The sequence below is a fragment of the Eublepharis macularius genome, chromosome 16 (assembly GCF_028583425.1).
Source record: "Eublepharis macularius isolate TG4126 chromosome 16, MPM_Emac_v1.0, whole genome shotgun sequence".
Classification (NCBI taxonomy): domain Eukaryota; kingdom Metazoa; phylum Chordata; class Lepidosauria; order Squamata; family Eublepharidae; genus Eublepharis; species Eublepharis macularius.
This window is the reverse complement of record NC_072805.1, coordinates 30,198,775-30,218,733: the sequence shown is the minus strand read 5'-3', so window position 1 is coordinate 30,218,733 and position 19,959 is coordinate 30,198,775.

Here is a 19,959-nt window from a genome sequence, read left to right as displayed (position 1 = left end):
ACGACAACACATCGCTCTTCTAGCAGCCAGAAACAACTTGATAGAAGTAAGGCTGCATACATTACGGTTAGCAGTGTCATTTCATTCCATGTCATGGGAGCCGCTGCAAACTGCAATAGCAAGCTGGATTCTTTGTGGGTGTACATGCACACGTGTGCACGTGTGTGTGTGTGAGAAACACCCAGTAATAGGACTGTTATCAGAGCTTCAAGGGCAACAATTAGGGATGCTAGTAGAGAAATTGCTCCCTTCTCTTCTATCTGCAGCATATTTCTCAGGAAGACCTATATTTCTTCTCTCCGCTAAAGGAGGGAGGAGGTCATCAGGAGTGGGAAGGAAAAAGAGAGGATGCTGCTGCCTTATCTTCCCTGCTCCATCTAGCTCGGCATTGTCTGCTCTGATTGACAGCAGCTCTTCAGGGCCTCGGCCAGGGAATGGTCTTCTAGCACCTGCTGCTTCGGAGCATTCTAATGGGGATGCCAAGGACTGAACGTGGGATTTTTTTTTTTGCATGCAAAGCAGATGTTTTACTTTAGAGCTACAGTCTCTCCCCAAAGATATGGGTACTTATTTATTACGGAATTTATATGCTGCCTCACTAGAGTGGCTTACAAGGAAAAAAGGTACCATAAAAATCACAAAAAACATCATAAATTATCCAGACCTCAGGCCGGAAGCAGACCATTTCAAAATCATCCCCAGGCTTGGTGTCCAAAAGACAGCATGGTTGATGACAAGTGAGCCTTGAGGAGGAGGCCATTCTGAAGGCAGGGTGCCACCACTGAAAATGCCCTGTCTGTTCTTAGTAAAAGAGTCCAGTAGCACCTTTAAGACTAACCAACTTTATTGTTGCATAAGCTTTCGAGAACCACAGCTCTCTTCATCAGATGCACAGAGACCAGAATCTCTGTATTACCGGACACACCCGCCAACGGTGAAAATAATCCGCTATTTGACCACATTTTTTATTACAATGCGGACTTATAGAAAGATAGATATTGTGCAACCTGGTTGGAGGGGGATACCAGTGAGTTATCAATTATTGTGGTCTGACATTGTAACCATCGTGCCACACTGGCTCTCAGATCTCCAAATAGCACCTATCTTTGTAGCCCTTGTCCTTTTCTTTTTTGCAAAGGAAGAAGAGAGTTCATGAGTATGTACTTGGTTGGGCATGCATATATTTGTATGTGCATAGGGCATGTCTAGAGGTCATTTTACCCAGAGATTACCCCAGATTTACAGCTAGCTCTCAATTAAGTAACAGCAAATGAAATGGGTGGAACTCCTCTGAGAAACAGTAAAGAGTCCAGTAGCACCTTTAAGACTAACCAACTTTATTGTAGCATAAGCTTTCGAGAACCACAACTCTCTTTATCAGATGCACAATCTCATCAGATTGCAGATGCATGCATCTGACAAAGAGAGCTGCAGTTCTCGAAAGCTTATGCTCCAATAAAGTTGGTTAGTCTTAAAGGTGCTACTGGACTCTTTACTATTCTGCAACTATAGACTAAGGGCCAAGCTACAAGTGACGAATGACACTTGCCTGGCAAGTGAACAGACTCAGGGCCAAGCTACAAGTGACAAATGACACTTGAACGGCAAGTGTATTTCTCCCTGTTCACTTGCACTCCACTCAATCCACTTGTCATTCAAGTGTCATTCGTCACTTGTAGCTTGGCCCTCACGTATATTCCTCCCTGTTCACTTGCCATTCACTTGCGCTCCAAAGTGGAGCGCAAGTGAATGGCAAGTGAACAGGGAGGAATACACATGAGTCTGTTCACTTGCCAGGCAAGTGTCATTCAGCACTTGTAGCTTGGCCCTAACACAGCTAACTCCTCTGGTTCTGGCTCTCTTTGCCACACTCCTCATATCTGAAGGTGTTGGAACAGAAAGCAGGTCTTGGGAAGCTGACCTTACTGGTTAGTCGGATGCTATGAATGGATAAAGTACTTTCACATTTTTAGGACTTACTGGAGACATTTCAGATCGAATGTGGGCCCCTCCTACTTGCAGAAGACCTATGAAACACAAGAACCAACCCTTAGCTGCCCCACGTTAAAGGTCTTGGTTGTATGGGGAGAGTCATTATGGTGGAGTGACTAGAACGTCAGCCTAGGAGCTGGGAGAATGTAATACAGACCTTGATGGACTGATGGCCTGATTCAGTATAATGCTGCTTTATAGGCCCAAAATGATAGATATTACAGCATACAATCTCAGAATGGTGTTTACATCATTGCGCTTTCCCAACTCAGAGTTGGCATCCATATTCAGTGTTCTTTTTGAGCTGTTTATATATCATATTGGTGTCATTTTACCCCGTTGATACAGCAGTTGAAGCAAAGCTCGTATAATAAAATGTCATTTTAAGGGGGAAATTCAACACAAAGAAAGTCGGTGGGAAACTAACACCTCATTTCAAGGGGGAAATTTAACACACAGAAAAAGTTGGTGGGAAACGAACCCCTCATGAATTCATTTCTCACTAAATTGAAACAAAGTCAAAACAGGCCGGTCAAGCACCTTTTGAAATGTGGTCTCATTCTGAAAAAGAGTGAGAAGAAAGGAGATGCTGACTGTTTGTCTTGCGTCTTTAGGTATTAGGATTCTTTAGAAAAGTAACGACCATATCAAATAAAACTTTTAAAATCCTGGGTTTTTCTTGCCTTTTTCTTGAATATATCAAGAAGGGGCCACTAAAACCTTGCAAAATAATCTGTCTCCTTCCTGTCCCAAAATAGCTTTGCTTTCTTCAGCTAGACTTTGAAGGGGTATCCTTGTCTTCCAGTGAAATGAGAGAAAACATAAATCTGAATGAATTAATGAACACGATGATCTTTCCAGACGTTACAGGATTATGGGGTGTATAAAGAAGAAGAGCCATCTCTTTATAACATGAGATTCAGGGAAGGGGAGAATAAAAAAAACAACAACCTGGGATAAGAAAAGTATTGGTGAAGGAAGATGGTGCAAACCAGTGAGATCTGAAAATAAACTGCCCAGAAAAAAGGATTTGCTTGAAAGGATTTTTATGACATTCCTTTTCGTGTTCATTCATAGCATTGTCAAATATCTATAGCATGTTGGTCACTGTTATACAATTTTGTGTGGTAATGGAGCGTCACAGAGGTGCAGGAAAAGAAAACAGCAATGGAAAAGAACAAATCTTTCTTATACCTGCTGCTGGTGAGTAGAGACGGCTTTTATTTCAGAACGTTTAGTATTTTGAAACGGTGAAAGAGATATCAATCTCAATTGCCTTGAATTTATAATGAAAGATGTATGTATGGGGAAGATAGTTGCTTGGACAGCATAATAGCCTGGCGAGAAAGAGGATTTGCTACGGTTAACAAATGGAACATGAGCCAGTAATATTATGCTGCAGCATAAAAGGTTGATATAGTTTGAGATTGTGTTATTAGAAGTGTTCTCAAAATGTAGAAAGGAATGTTAGGTAAGATTAGCAGTCTGGAAATAGCTTTCCGTATCCTACAGCTCCTCCACCCACCCTTATGTCTGCTGCACCAAGCAAGTGACCCAGTAGGAGACAAGGGAGGAACTTTTAGAGGGACAAGAAGGGTTGCTACTACATAATCTCACATTGCCTCAGGACTCTTGAAGTTAAAGACAGTCTCTGAGAGAAGTTCTTTTAAGGCTGATAGAAATTCTTCTTTGGGTGAATGCCTCCAATTCCTTCCAGAAGTCTTCTAAGTTAATGGCATTACCAGTCAAGTTGACCTAGTTTGAGGGTGGACTGGTCTTCACTTGTACTTGGGAAGGTTTTCAAGTGCTTCTTGGTTGTGATTGATATCAAATTCCTCTTTTCTTTCTTGAATTAGAAACATGATATAAAGTGTTCCCCTTTGAAGGTTTTCTATCAGAAAATGGACTTTTTCTTTACTGATGTAATGATTTCTTACTGTTTAGCTAATGTACAATTTGTGTATAACTTTTTAAGGGTTGGGAAAAACACCAACAAAACAAATAAAACATCATGTTAGCTCCGTTCAGATGTCATGTGAAACCATTGAGTTGTATCCTGTGCGTTGCTTTCACTTGGACAACCCTATTCTCCATTGCAGAAGTTCTCTGTTGCTTTTGGAGCACATTCTTCAAGTATTTGAGTGCTCCTGCTCACACAAGACCAATGTCTTTGAATGAGCCAAAAGCACCTACCAACAGAGGAACGCATTCCATAGAAGAGAACCACTTCTGCAACGGATGAAAAATGATGTGGTCAGAAGCCAAGCATAGAATCTGAGCCAAGTTCTAATTACACTAATTCTGATTTGAGTGATCATCTATGTGTGGGTGGGCCCTCCAGTAACTATGGTTACTTTCAGTCTATCAAACTAGGATCTTAAAACTATGTCTGGAAGTTGCCTTATTAACCAGGTAGCCAACGTCCAGGTAGTGCCTGGAGATCTCTTCCAATTACAGATGATCTCCAGCTGACAGAGATTAGTTCCTTGGAGAAAATGGCTGATTTGGAGGTGGACTCTAAGAGTGGAAATACACTTTGCGAATTACCTGGGGATACTCAAATGGAAGATTTTATGTGTGGTTTTCAATTCACATGTAAGCTGTTCTTGCCTGGTGCACATGAATGCTGCTTTTACAAGAGCTCCCTTTGAGTGATTGTATCTGCAAGTCAGTCTGGAGGGCAGTGCCAATTCAGCTCCGTTTTCGCTGCAAGAACGAGTACTGTAAGCTCCTTTGACTTGCCAATTTGCATTTCTTTAAACTGTGAGAAAGTGTCAAGATCTTCATTTCAATGAATGGATGTGCGGGAAACTGGGATACTTTTAGCAGTTGAGGAAGAACTGATATAGAATGTTTGAATATATTCACATGGAGCAAACGAAAGTGTGACTGTGCGAGTGAGTGCATGGAAAGCTGGAGGGGGGACATGTGAAATGAGGTTCATTTGAGCATCTGTAGCTATTTAGTAACATGTATTTCCACCTTAAGGCATTATTCTCTGCTAAGGTCCCACTCCTCCCCAAACTCCCCCCTCTCCAAGGCTCCACCCCCAAATCTCCAGGAATTTCCAAGCTCAGAGCTGCAACCCTACCATTGAGTCTTGACAATGGTTTCACATGGCATATAAACATTGACATCCTGGTCATAGCTTGTAATATAGCATTGTCTTTGCTGCCATGCATGCTGGGATACTAACCAGGTCTCTGGAGGCGGGGAGAGAAAGTGCCTTTGAAAAACAGGAAAGGAGTTTAGGTTCCAAGCTTGATTGGTTTTCAGAAAATACATATTAAGGTTAACAGTGATTTGCCGCCCCCCCCCCGCCCAAGTCGGAAGAAGGAGGAAGACACAAGGGTTGGATTTAAGGGCCTTTTACTGAAATACAACATGAACTATTAACTGTGGCCAAGGCCAACTGGTGGTACAGGTCAAGCCACGGGGTCAGCCCTGGACCTCCGCCTTGACCTGTCTGGGTGAGCTCCACTGCCCTGGGTGTAAGCCATTCCATAATGGCATCTACCTGGCCAGCCAGGCATAGGGTTCCCCCCATATCAAGCTCCTAAAGCCTCAGCCATACAGCATGAGGGTAAGACTTGTACCTGGGGTTCCCTGAGGGCGGTCTGCCAGCTGTTGGTAGCCGTACAGCATACCCTCCACTCCTGTCAGACCCCATTTCCCCCACCAATTGGGGATTGCCAATGGGGGTGCTCACCAGCCCACTCCCTATTCTCCAGCTCTCTCCTGCTCTTGATATTCCTACTTAGCACCACCCAAACCAATTACCTCAAACCTCTGCAGGCAGTACAAGGTAGGCGGAAACCTCTCCTCCTCTGTAGCCAATTTGGGGAAAAGGGGAATAATTCCTACCTGGCTCTGGAACAGCAGCTGGCTAATCCTGTACTGAAACAGGGTGAAGTGGGTGGGCCGATCTTCTGGAACAACTGTCACCTGGGAGGGGTGGAGCCACCTTACAGCCACCCATCTCAACCCGGATGTCAGGGAGATGCTGCCTCCTCCATCCAAGGAAACAAAGTCCAGCCCCCGGCTTAAGCCTCGTTGTGGCTGCTGGAAAGGGACTGCATTATTGACACCCAAATCACATTCAGGCATGCATACATTTCATGGGAAAGATTTGGTAAGAGTATCAGAAAACAACATGGAAGTAAAAAAAAAAATCACAGGTTCAGTGCATGAAACTGAAATGGGGACTTGCAGGTTGACACAGCAGGGATGAGAAATTTGAGATTACGCCGACCACGAAGCCCTTTCCCCCTGTCTTTTATTTTGAACAAAACATTTCTTTAACTGTGCAGCAACAGCCTAGCCAACGTTTCCAGGTTTCATTGGTGTGTGTGTGTGTGTTTACACTAACTGGGAGGAATAAAAGCCTGACAGACCCGTTTCCTTTAGAAAGAGGCTTTTGCTGTGTGCGTGCAGGTGCCCAAGTGCCCTTGGCTGTTTATAGGAGCTGGATTTCTTAAATTGGTGGCATGAGATAAACCTGTAATACCATTCCAGCAGTACAAATCCAGACACACATCCTTATCACATAGTGGACCAGTAGTATGTTCATTTTTTTTCATGAACATGCTTAGTTTAATGGATTTGCTGCAACTTTTAAGCTAAACCGTTTGCTCTGAGTCTGAAATTTTTAAACAAATAAAAACGGCCTTTCCTTTCTTTCCAATCATGTCATCAAAGAGAACCCAAGCTTTTACAAAATAGAGTGGAGGTAATAATCTTGTGAGCTTTTGAACTTGTTTTGCAGCCTGAATCTAAGGCACAAAGCTCATTACAGCTATAAAAATCATATGCAACGTTAACAATTCAGAATGTAGACCTTTTTCAGTGGTTGAGTTGTTTTTATATGTTAGGGATAGTTATAAAAGAGTATTGCATTTCTAGGGTTTGGCTCAGCTGCCTCCAACCCATTCCTGCCTGCCTCCCTAGAGTTGCCAACTCTGAGTTGGAAAATTCCTGGAGATTTGGGGGTGGAGCTTGGTGAGGCAGGGCTTAAAGAGGGGAAGAATCTTAGCAGGTTATAATGCCAGTGAGCCCACCATCCATAGCAGCCGTTTTCTCCAAGGGAGATGATCTCTGTCATCTAGAGATAGTTGTACTTCCAAACAATCTCCAGCTACTACCTGGAGGCTGTCAACCCAGCCTCCTTTCTGAGTCTTGGATTCTTTCCTCATCAGCCAATTAAGAGGTGGTATGGGGTATGGGCCAGGGGATCCCTTGCCCCAATTGGGGGCTTGCAACCCTATCCATATCCATACATATTGTACTCCATATTAAGAGGCAGATTGTCACTGAATACCTGTTGTTGTTTTTTTTTTAAAAAAGAATTTTTATTGGATTAGAAACATATAATAACAATTATAATCACATTCTTTAATTTTTTTCTAATTCTAACCCCCTCCCTTCCCCCCCCTTTTTATTGACTTCCAACAGTTTTCCAACCCCCTATCCACTTTCCCTCTACTCCTTCATATTTTTTATTTGTTTATTATAATATACTTTCAGATTCTTCTAAGCACTATTTCCACTTCCTTTCACATATAAATTGTCATATAAATTGTCATATAAATAAAATCCTCTTAATCTATCTTCTTCATTAAAACTACTAATAATATTCATTTTGATAACCTGTGTTTTATCTTACTCCTTCTATTCTCTTCAATATGGGACAAACAATTTGCCCCCCTTTATACATCAATTCCAATACTTCTATACACATACATATTATACACACTTATTGTCATTTGCTTAGGCTTCTGTTCTATATGTTGTTCTTTATCTATACATATACCATAAGTCTAACAATTAGACCTATCTTTGAATTTACGTATGTATGTATATATTCACTCTATGTTATACGGTTATCTTTCCAAAAAATATAGATTAGTTAATTTCTATCCCATTAATTCTCATAGTATCAACGCTATTGCTACTTAATATAATACTTAAAAATCATATAAAGTTGCTTAGAATTTTTCCATTAACTCTCCACCCCCTCGGTATAGTCACTTCTCTCCTCCTGTGTACCTCAATAATTTTCAAACTGCCACAGTTCTCCTCCCACCTCCCATTTTTTCACCAAATATTGTTTCAGCTTTCCCCAGTCCGTGTTAAACTGCCCTGGATTAAGGTCTCTCAGTTTTCTTGTCATTTTGTCCATCTCCGCCATGTACAGCAATTTGTAAATCCAGTCCTCAGTAGTTGGCACTTCTTGTACTTTCCACTTCTGCGCATACAAAAGTCTGGCTGCTGCCGTCATATAGAATATCAATGTCCTATGTTGTGCTGGGATGTCTTCCATTCCCAAGTTCAGTAGCAGGAGTTCTGGGTTCTTGTTAACTTGAAATTGTAAAATCTCACTCATTACTCTTATTATTTCCCCCCAGTACTGCCTAGCTACCTCGCAAGTCCACCACATATGATACATTGATCCCTCATGTTTTTTACATTTCCAGCATTTATTAGACATATTCGAGTTCCCTAGCGCAATCTTCTTTGGCGTCAGATACCAACGGTAAATCATTTTGTAAATATTCTCTTTAATATTGGTACATGTCGAGATTTTCAATGTATGTTTCCACAAGTATTCCCACGCCTCCATTGTTATTTCTTTGTTAAAGTTTATAGCCCACTTCACCATTTGCACTTTGACTGTCTCATCTTCAGTATACCATTTTAACAACACTTTGTAGACCTTAGAAATTTCCTTTTGGTCGTCTTGTAAAATTACTTTCTCTAATTCTGAGTCTTCCATCCTTATCCCTCCCTTCGCACAGTCTGAGTAATAAAGATCTCTAACTTGTCTATATTGAAACCAGTCGTAGTTTGGAGACATCTCTTGTTGCGTTCTTATTCTTATTTTAAAAGATTCTATTTGAGTTATCTCCTTATACGTTAAACACTGTTGTTCATTATCGACCGTTCTTGGATCTATTACTTCATATGGAACCACCCAGGAGGGAATTCTGAATACCTGTTGTGAGAGGCTAACAAAGGAGAACGATTGCCTTCGAGCTCTGCTTTTGGGCTTCTCTGAAGTATCTGGTTTGTAGGGTTACTAATCACATGGGCCTGAAGATGTCCCAGAATTCATAACCAGACTACAGAGATAAATTCTTCTGGACATAATAGTTGCTTTGGAAGTCCAGGCTCTGCCCCCAAATCTTCACAAATTTCCCTATTGGTTGGCCACTTTGTGAAAGAGGATGCCAAACTAGAGGGATCTTTGGTGTAGTGGTTAAGAGCGCAGGACTCTAATCTGGAGAGCCAGGTTTGATTCCCCACTCCTCCACTTGAAACCAGCTGGGTGACCTTGGGCTAGTCACAGTTCTCTGGAGCTCTCTCAGCCCCACCCACCTCACAGGGTGTTTTGTTGTGGGGATAATAATGACATACTTTGTAAACCACTCTGAGTGGGCATTAAGTCATCCTGAAGGGCAGTATATAAATCGAATGTTATTGTTGTTGTTGTTATTGTTGTTATTATTATTATTATTTGATATGGTCTAGAATGGCTGTTCTTATATCTGTATATAAGATAGGCTGGAGCTTGACTTCGAAAGCCGACCAGCATTGCCTCATTTTGATTTTGTTTCTCCCTTGCAAGAAATGAAACTTTACTTTCACACTGGTGTTTCTTTCCCAATACCAAATTTCTCCATTAAAATTAATGCATTTTTTCCAACATTATTTTTGCTTCGATTGCACAGACATGGAGTGAAAATGACATAAAAGAATCATCAGCGGCAATGCAAATAAAGCAAATCAGAAGTGATAACATACAAAGTCAAATAGGAATAGGGTTGCTAATCTCTGTGCGGGGCTTGGAAGTCTCCTAGAATTACAACTGATCTCCAGGCTACATAAATTAGTTCTTCTGGAGAAAATGGCTGCTTTGGAAGGTGAACTCTCACTCATTATAGTCCACTTCCCTCTCTAATCCCTGACCTCCCCAAGACTCCACCCCCAAATCTCCAGGAATTTGCCATCCCATAGTTGACAACCCTAAATAGAGGTATGAAAACAATCTGATCATTTTTTCCTGAGTGTAAGGGCAACAACATTTGATTTATATACCACCCTTCAGGACAATTTAACACCCACCCAGAGCAGTTTATAAAGTGTGTCATTATTATCCCCACAACAATCCCCCTGTGAGGTGGGTGGGACTGAGAGAACTCTGAGCTGTGACTGACCCAAGGTCCCCCAGCTGGCTTCAAGTGGAGGAGTCAGGAATCAAATCCGGTTCTCCAGATTAGAGTCCTGCTACTCTTAACCACTACACCAAACTGGCTCTCAGATGGGGGGAGATTTAGAAAGGGAAAACAAGAGTTAAAAGCTCCCTCCTCTAGCATCATAGCCCTGGTGTGTTTCATGCATGCCCCCTCCTGAACATAGCTCCTCCCTTTAAAAAAATAATGTAGGCGATCCAGTCATGTGGTAGATACAATCTTCCCTGTCCCCTCTACTATAGCCCTAGTAGACAAGTAACTGATGCTATGTAGCTATGTTTATTAAAACATTTTCCCCCAAAATTTCTGTATGGTGATACTACATTACATATTTATGAACTGTGAACAGACGAGGCTGCCTTATACTGAATCTGACAATTGGGCCATCAAAGTCAGTATTGTCTACTCAGACTGGCAGCTGCTTTCCAGAGTCATTCATATCACCTACAGCTTGCTCCTTTTAACTGGATGTCAAGGATTGATCCTGGGACCTTCTGCAAGCCAAGCAGATGCTTTATCACTGAGCCACGCCTGCCCCTTCTGGGGTGTGTGTGTGTGTGTGTGCAGATTTCATTGCATGACATGATTTACATTGTGCATAGTGAGCTCTGGCAGTGTCGTTCATAATATGTGTTTTATGGCATTGATGTGTTATAGAAATTGCTATGGCCTATGGTGAACAAAGATGATGAGTATGATATTGACGGATTCTGCAAGTCACGGATTTGAAAAATAGTTGGTGCCTGGAAATGTTGCCTTATGATCATTGATTTGTTCCTGTCCTTTCAAATATGAAGACTGATAAAGGATCGTTGAACATCCTGGATTCCGTGGAAGGAAGCGCTCTCCAGCAGGCACTGTTAAGGGTGCTAAATGGCTTTGCAAATGTAATCCCTCTTTTAGTTTTGTTCGCATTTAATTGAATTAGGAAGGCAGAACAACCCGAAAGGTTACTTGCATGTCCTTTCCTTTGCAGTCTATATTTGCTGCACAATTTTTTTTTTGTACATGTGATGATGTGCTTGGCAAAGAGTGCCTTTTTGCATAATCATTATAATTCATATTCATGTTCCTACTTCATGCTTTAAATTTTAATCAGCATTAATTAAAAGTATTTTTTTTCAAGCTCCCATTTTCCCCATTTTTAATTTGTTAAAAGGCATGCAAGTCATCTGACAATAGTTAATCCTTTAGAGATAAGGTGTTGCCGATTCTGAGATATTATTTTTAAAAATGGGAGGAAGATACAGTTCTCTAAAAAGTTTTGTGATCTATTCTTCTTTTGATATGATACTTATATGGATCTTTATCTTGGTACATTGCCACATTAATGTACTTGCAAACACTATATGACATTTTTGGCCATAGTTTCCTTAATCTTTTTTGTTGTTGCTGGAATTAAATGTTTGGGGGGGGGTTCACCATCTGTCTGTATAAATGTTGGCTATTACTTCTCCATTGCAAAAAAAATACTCAAAGTGGGGGCAATTTTCAAGGAAGAAACAAAGGGCACAGGAGGGACACTCAACCTTGCCCCTGCTTGCAGCTTTTCCCTTTCAACACATCCTCCTGGCTTTTTTCCTCCTAAGTGTGGCATTGCAGATGTCTTTTTGCCACATCAGTGGCGCATGAGAAAAGCAGTGGACAGGCATTGAGAAGAGGTTCTAAGGAGCCCTCCACAGGTAGCTGTAGCAGCTGTCAGAACCAATAGCTGTTACAGTCACCTTGAGGCTTCTAGCTGTTCATTCACATATTTTATGTAATAGTCCTTGGATGTTATCCAGTCTTTTGATATTGTCATCATATTCCTTGTTATTGTTACTTCATATTGAGACATTCACTTCTTATAAAATGTATATTGTACTGTGTAGTAAAAAAAAAGACCCACAAAAAAACACCTGGTACCTCTGTGATATAATTTTTATTCTCAAGTTGCTATAATAGCTGCTATCTCTCTTTGATTTATTTTTGATAGGAAAACATCTTAGCATACAAACAGACTCATTTTTCTTCTGGGAGGGACATTCCAATCCTGACTTTATCGGCTTGTGCAGAGTCAAAGAATTTTAAATTATTCATAGAATCATAGGTTTGGAAGGGATCTCCAGTCCAACCCCCTGTACTATGCAGGAAATTCACACACACACACAGTGACCCCCTGCTCCATGTCCAGAAGATGACAAAAAAACCTCTAGGATCCCTGGCCAAACAGGCCTGGGGAAAATTACTGCCTGACCCCAAGGTTGCGATTGGCCTTACCCTGGGTATGTAAGAAGGGGCCACGAGAACTAAGCACTGATGTAACCCTTCCTGCCCTCCCTCTCATGACCTGCCTAGGTTCACAGAATCACAAGGCTATTTTAACTAGGTAAATAGGTTATACACTGCTTTCTTTACACTTTCGTAGCATGGTCTACAGAACTGTGAACTGAAGAAATGCATACAACCATTACAACTTTGATCAATCCATAGCTGACGATGTTCTCATCGAAACGTGGTTTATAACCAAAAGCACGTTGATTATGTTTCATTGTGGATTGGATTGGATTTATGAATTTATATTCGATGCAAATTTTGCTAGTCAATTGTATTTGTTTTGGATCATACAAGACCACCTACATTGATGGTGTGAACTGTGGATTATATATGTTCCTGTAAGACTTTGATAGGATTGATATTAGGCATCCACATAGTGACTACTTACTCTATGCATTGTTTGTTAAATTCTCCATTTCACAGTTGTAGGTTTTGTTAGTCTTATATATAACACTGTGGTCCTTTGTGTTTCGGACAGGTTCACAGAATCAGTGTTGCTGTCAGAGGGCCATGTAGCCTCTGCTTCAAAACCTCCAAAGAAGGAGAGCCCACCATCTCCTGAAGAGGCCTGTTCCACTGAGAGACTGCTCTGTCAGGAAGTTCTTTATAATTGTGGAAGGAGAAAGCCAGCTTTGGAACTGGCTAATGTGAAAGAGGCTTCCCCTCTCCCCCCAACACATACTTTACCCAAATGCTGAGAGTTGAGTAAGCATGGGAGCACTGGCCCTCCCTGCACGTGATCAATGGGTTATTTGCATGCTGCAAATGCAAGAGGAAGTGCCTACATGCACTCTGCCTCCTTGTGATCACCAATGTTTAGAAAGCATTGCCGATCATGCGGAGGAGGCATACGCATGGGCACTTTTTCCGTACATTTGCACTGTGCAAAGAACCCGGCAATTGCATGGATGGGAGGTAGGGCCAGCACACTCGTGCCAACTCTCTGTTCCCACATGTTGAGTCAATGCACAGATAGGTCATCAGTGTAGGGCTAGTCTCTCACGTGCCTCGAGGTAGTTCAGGGAAAAGAGAGTTCTAGTTTGCTCTTAGGTCATCTTCAGTAGCCTTGCTCTGTATGCTCTCTGTCACCATCAAAAACACAGCAACCCTTGACAGAGGCAGCACTAGGAGCCTTCTACTGTGTCAAGACTAGAGATGGGCACGAACCAAAATATGAACCAAAATTAAGCACGAACCAGGCTGGTTCGTGGTTTGCAAACCGTGGTTCGTCAGATCCCATTTCTAACGAACTGCCACAAACTTTAGGCTGGTTTGTTTGGTTCATTTTTTTGGTTCATGACTGCAGACAGCCTGGTGCCAATCAATCATTTTCCTAGGCAACAGGGGATGAACTTCCTGCAGACCTTCTACGAACCCGGAAGTGACCTTCTGCTGACCCGGAAGTGACCTTCTGCAGGCCTGGAAGTTACCTTCTGCTGACCCGTAAGTGATGATTTTCTGACCCAGATGTGCTGTTTTCACGAACCAAACCAACTGGTTCATGAACCAGGGGCGAGTTCGTGAAAGTTTGTGGTTCGTGGTTCTTGAAATTTGATGAACTATGAACCACACTGTTCAAGTTTTTTCTGGTTCGTGCCCATCTCTAGTCAAGACCATCGGCCTATCAATGTCCGTATCGTGTACTCTGACCAGCAGGTATTTGGGATCACCTACCATCTGATCCCTGGAGATGGCAGGGACTGGGACAGATCCTACCAGGTATTTGTTGGTGGAAAAAGGAGCATGAGACTTCTTGACCAGCTTTATGATCCTATGCTAAGGATCATGGGACACATTTAGACAAAGCCAGTGAATGTAATAATCAAAGGGATTGACCAAGATCAAGCTGAAGTACTGGTGATTTAGTTAATGGCTAAAAAAGGTAAAGGTAGTCCCCTGTGCGAGCACTGAGTCATTACTGACCCATGGGGGGGAGTCACATCATGACATTTTCTTGGAAGACTTTTTGTTATGGGGTGGTTTGCCATTGCCTTCCCCAGCCATCTGCACTTTAGCCCCAGGAAACTGGGTACTCATTTTACTGACCTCGGAGGGATGGAAAGCTGAGTCAACCTTGAGCCAGCTATTTGAACCCGGCTTCCGCCAGGATCAAACTCAGGTTGTGAGCAGAGCTTGGGCTGCAGTACTGCAGTTTAACGCTCTGCGCCACGGGGCAGAGTGGTAAGCTGCACAGGAGTTGGCTAGAAGATGATATTTCTTCACAGTAAGTTTCAAATAGGGACCCATATTGGTCTGCAATAGAACAGCAGGATATGAGTTGTGTGGCACCTTAGAGACCAGCAATATTTTCAGGGTAGAAACTTTCGAGAGTTAAAGCTCCGTTCTTCATATACCTGAAAGCTTATACCCTGAAAATCCTGTTTGTCTCTAAAGTGCCATTGGTCTCAAATCCTGCCTTTCTTCACAATAAGATTTTGATGGCTGGTGGTCACTGTTATTTGCCAGATACTTCAAAAATCTAGTTCATGTTTTATTGTAGTTCCCCGGTACCAGAATATGGAGTATTACCAGGGCAGGTTTTAATTAGGGCTTAAGGTAAACGGGCTAGGAAAACTACTACAATGGATTCTGATAGGCCTTGTGTTCTTTTCTTGGTTCATTGTAAATAGATATTTCTGTGTTTACTTAAGAAGACTCTCTACATCTTTCTCTGCGGGGACAGCATCTTAGGGCCAAGCTACAAGTGATGAATGACACTTGAACGGCAAGTGTATTTCTCCCTGTTCACTTGCCCTCCACTCAATCCACTTGCCGTTCAAGTGTCATTCATCACTTGTAGCTTGGCCCTTACAATCCGATCTGCTTGGTTTGTGGCAACCAGCATTCTTTGGAGGATGGAGGGGTCACTGCATTCTGTTTAATCTGGGGAAACTGATGCCAGTTTGGTGTAGTGGTTAAGAGCAGCGGGACTCTAATTGGAGAACTGGGTTTGATTCCCCCACTCCTCTACTTGAAGCCAGCTGGGTAACCTTGGGTCAGTCACAGCTCTCTCAAAGCTCTCTCAGCCCCTTCCACCCTACAGGGTGATTGTTGTGGGGATAATAACAACGTAATTTTTAAACCACTCTGAATGGTTTAATTAATTTGTCCTGAAGGATGATATATAAATTGAATGTTCTTACTATGTTATTATGCTGCTTTAAAGATTAGCACTATCAAGCTGCTTGCTTCCTACCCTCTGAGCAAAAGGTAAATAATGAGATATCATAAATAACAGCAACAACATTTTAGCTATATACAGCCCTTCAGGACACCTTAGCACTCACTCAGAGAAGTTTACAGAGTATGTTATTATTATCCCTACAACAATCACCCTGTGAGGTAGGTGGGACTGAGAGAGCTCTGGAAAAGCTGTGACTGACCCAAGGCCACCCAGCTGGCTTCAAGCAGAAGAGTGTGGAATCTAACCTGGCTGTCCAGATTACAGTCCTGCCGTTCTTTACCACTACACCAAACTGGCTCTCTAAAATAAATAAATAAAAATAAAAATAAAGATATTGCAAGTCTTCAATATGCTCTCCTCTTTAAAAAAACTGATGGCACAAAAGCTTGTTTCCAGATCTTCCTACCAGCCAGGGAAGTTGAGAGCTGCTACCAGTATATTTCACATCTTGTAATATTTATGTATTTTAAAAAATGTATATGTTGCTTACAACTCCATTTGGGCTCTCAAAGTGACTTGCACAAAAACCACCCCTAATTGCAATAAATGTTACATCTGATGTTATTATAGCTTATTATCCTGCACACGACATTTTTTTTCTCCTCATTTCCCACAACATCTCTTAGACTAAGAAGCTGTGGTACTGTAGCTTGTGTTTTCCTATTTAATTAACTTAGTGCATATAGATATTTCATTCATAGGTTACCCTCATGTGGTTTACCAGAAGTTGCTATGGTTTCATGGCTCTATTAGCCCTGCATGTTTTCAGGTCCCAGAAGAAATGAATGAAAGATTCCAGGAGACTCAGAGGCAACTACAAAAAAAAAAAATTAAAGAAGACTTACTGAAGAGAGCAGGGGTGGCTTGGGACATTAAAGCAACTCATGCAGCAACTCGGGGAGCCTTTCAGCTTGCTTCATTTTCTACTCTTTTTGTGAGTTTAACTTTTCGAATACTTGCAAACATCTCTGAGTCTTTTCAAGTGCTCACAACAACAGTTTGGAAATAAAAAGGGATTAGGTGTCCCCTCTTTTCCTAATTAAGGTTACTAACTCCAAGTTGGAAAGTTCTTGGTGAATTCAAGGTGGAGCCTGTGGAGGATGGATTTGGGGGAGGGGAAGGACCACAGCAAGTTATAATGCCACGCAGTTCACTCTCCAAAGAAGACATTGTCTCCATAGTTTGGAGATCTGTATAGTCTGGAGATCGACGGTAATTCTAGGAGACCTCCAGGCCCAAGCTCCACCTGGAGGTTGGCAACCCTACTCATACCAAGTGGCCTTCTCAAGCATAAAAAACCTTTGCCTTTGGGAGTGGAACTGAGGTCACTCCTGGTGGGAAAGCATTCATGGAAAAGATGCCTCTCCTTAGATAGACGGGATGCTACTGGAGTATCGCTTCTGGCTGTAAACATAGGATTTGCATGTCCCTGTTTCTGAGAGCGAAACCACACAAAACGAATTACACAAGGATGCTCAAGTGAAGGGAGACGCAATGTTAGCCGGGAAGCGTAGTTTGAATTTCACCTCTCTTTAAAGAGCCGGCAAAGATTGCTCTTCAGAGGTTTTGTTAATTTCCTCTTTGCCTCCCTAAAGGTTCTGTCAATTATTAACAAGCCCTCTGAGGAGCAAACTCTGCCGGTTCTGTAGAGACATGTGAAATTCAAACTACGCATCCTGGTTAAAATTACATCTCCCTTCAATTGAGCGTGTTCATGTAATTCATGTTGTGTGGTTTAGCTCTGAGAAACAGCAGATTTGGACAAATCTCATGCTTCACAACAGGAAATGACCTAAATCAGAAGAATTCTTTTCAAAAACAGGCCTCTCCAGGCCTTAATAATCCCCGGCGACAGTATGGCGATCCCCTGGCTGGGCCTCCCATTCACTCTGCTGATCAACATGTCAGTCAGAGGGGGGAAATGGAGAAATCAGCACCCTTCCAGCATCACAACATCAAACTGGACCACAGAGTTTAAGGTGAATGCTAGAGTGTCACCTGGCACATTGACATCACTTCTGGTTTGTGTGTGATATTGTCATGCTGGGGATTCTGGAATTGGTAGGTCTCCACCCCCACCAGATTTCCTACTGGCTGCCAGCCTTGTACAGGCAACTCTGGCTGGCACCCCTTTCCCCCTTGTGAAATGTAAGAAGATTTTACCTTGTGAAAGGAAGGGCTGGCAGCAGGCAGGAAGTAGATCTGGATTTGAAGGTTTCTGGATTCAGTTCCCAATAGATTGAGACTTTTCAAACTGGGGCAGTTTGCATTCCAAACAGCACCAGTGTGAACTTGACTGCGATCACTACATTTAAAACCTCTTTTGATTATTCTCCTGGTGATCCATGCCGCATGCGTGAGGACATGAAGTTTTTCCTACAACATTTTTTTTAATTTTAGAAGCATGATTGAGCTGGTAGACAGTCACATTTTGGTGTAGTAGTTAACAGTGGCAAGACTCCAATCTGGAGAACTGGGTTTGATTCCTCACTTCTCTGCTTGAAGCCAGCTGGGTGACCTTGGGACACGCACAGCTCTCTCAGAGTTCTCTCAGCCCCATCTATCTCACACGGTGTCTATTGTCAGGAAAGAAGGGGAAGATGATTGTAAGCTGTTCCAAAAATCCTTTGGGCAATGATGGGTGGGGTATAAAACCAACTCTTCTTCTTCTTTTGTATAACACCTTTGTTCTTTATGGATGAGAACTACCAATATATTGAGTGAGCACATTATCCCGTTTTGAATCAAATTCAATCCCCAGTGTAGTAAAAATGGGATGGGATTGTTTCAAAGGGGGCTCGTTCAAACAAGCTGGTTAAACTGTATGCACAGTGCACTTAGATCATCTATTGAATTTCAGATGGTGCCTCGTTTTCTTGCAGTACCCACCATTTGTTTTTGTTCTTCTCTTCAGTTTTGTGGTATATCGATAGATCATTGTAACAAACAAAATGCTTCAGTTTAAAAAAAAAAGTTGGCTATGAAGAAGTGGTTTCACAAAAAATGGATCAAACCTTTATTTAAAATAAAAAACAGGACAATAATGCTTGCCCTTTCAGATGTATGAAATTAAAAAAAATAAACAGTTCGCTATCAGAATCGTAATGGTTTAAAGCGCCTGCCTGTCAGAAATGCAAAAACAACAACACAGCCATTCTCCATCAGATACCAAAATAGATTAAAGAGCCCGTCTGAGAAATGATCTTAGCTTGCGCAAGTTCATGAATAAGTCTTTTGCAACAAAAAAGTATCCATCGACTGATTGTTCCATGATCAATGCATGCTTTTGCATTCAGCTTCCAGCATCCCTGAAAGTGCTTAGAATGAACAGTATGTAGTATTTTGTTTAACTTGTTATCAGTACAACATAAAAACAGTATATTGGTGGCATTTTCCAACACAGTTTTGGATTTCTAATGATTTATTTTGTGCATTTAAAAAAAATCTCATCCTTCCATCAAGGTTCACTAGATGTAGGAAACCCAGATCCCAATCCCTTCTCTCCCTTATAAGCTCACTGGGGAAACATTGGGGTCACTATGTCTCAGCCCAATTTACCTCAAAGAGTTGTTGTTCTGAGGATAAAGTGGAGGAGAGAGAATGATACTGTAAGCTACTTTGGGTCCCTATTAGAGATGGGCACGAAACGGGAAAAAAATGAACCATGTGGTTCACGGTTCGTCAAATTTCACGAACCACGAACTTTCATGAACCTGCCCTTGGTTCGCAAACTGGTTCATTTGGTTTGTGAAAATGCCACATCCAGGTCAGAAAACCATCACTTCCGGTTCAGCAGAAGGTCACTTCCGGGCCAGCAGAAGTTCACTTCTGGATCAGCAGAAGGTCTGCAGGAAGTCCATCCCCTGTTGCCTAGGAAACTGATTGATTGGCACCAGGCTGTCTGCAGTGATGAACCAAAAAACAAACCAAATGAACCAGCCTAAAAGTTCATGGCGGTTCGTCAGAAATGGGATCTGACCAACCATGGTTTGTGAACCGTGAACCGGCCTGGTTCGTACTTAATTTTGGTTCGTATTTTGGTTCGTGCCCATCTCTAGTCCCTATTGGGTTCCTATAAATATATAAATATATAAATCATTCTTTACCACCTCCTTTTTGTCCTAACAACAGCACTGAGACAGAAGCTTAGATCCAACAATGCTCACGGGAAAACATAAGCAAATGTAGTGTGCTTCTGCTTGCACAAGATACTGTGTG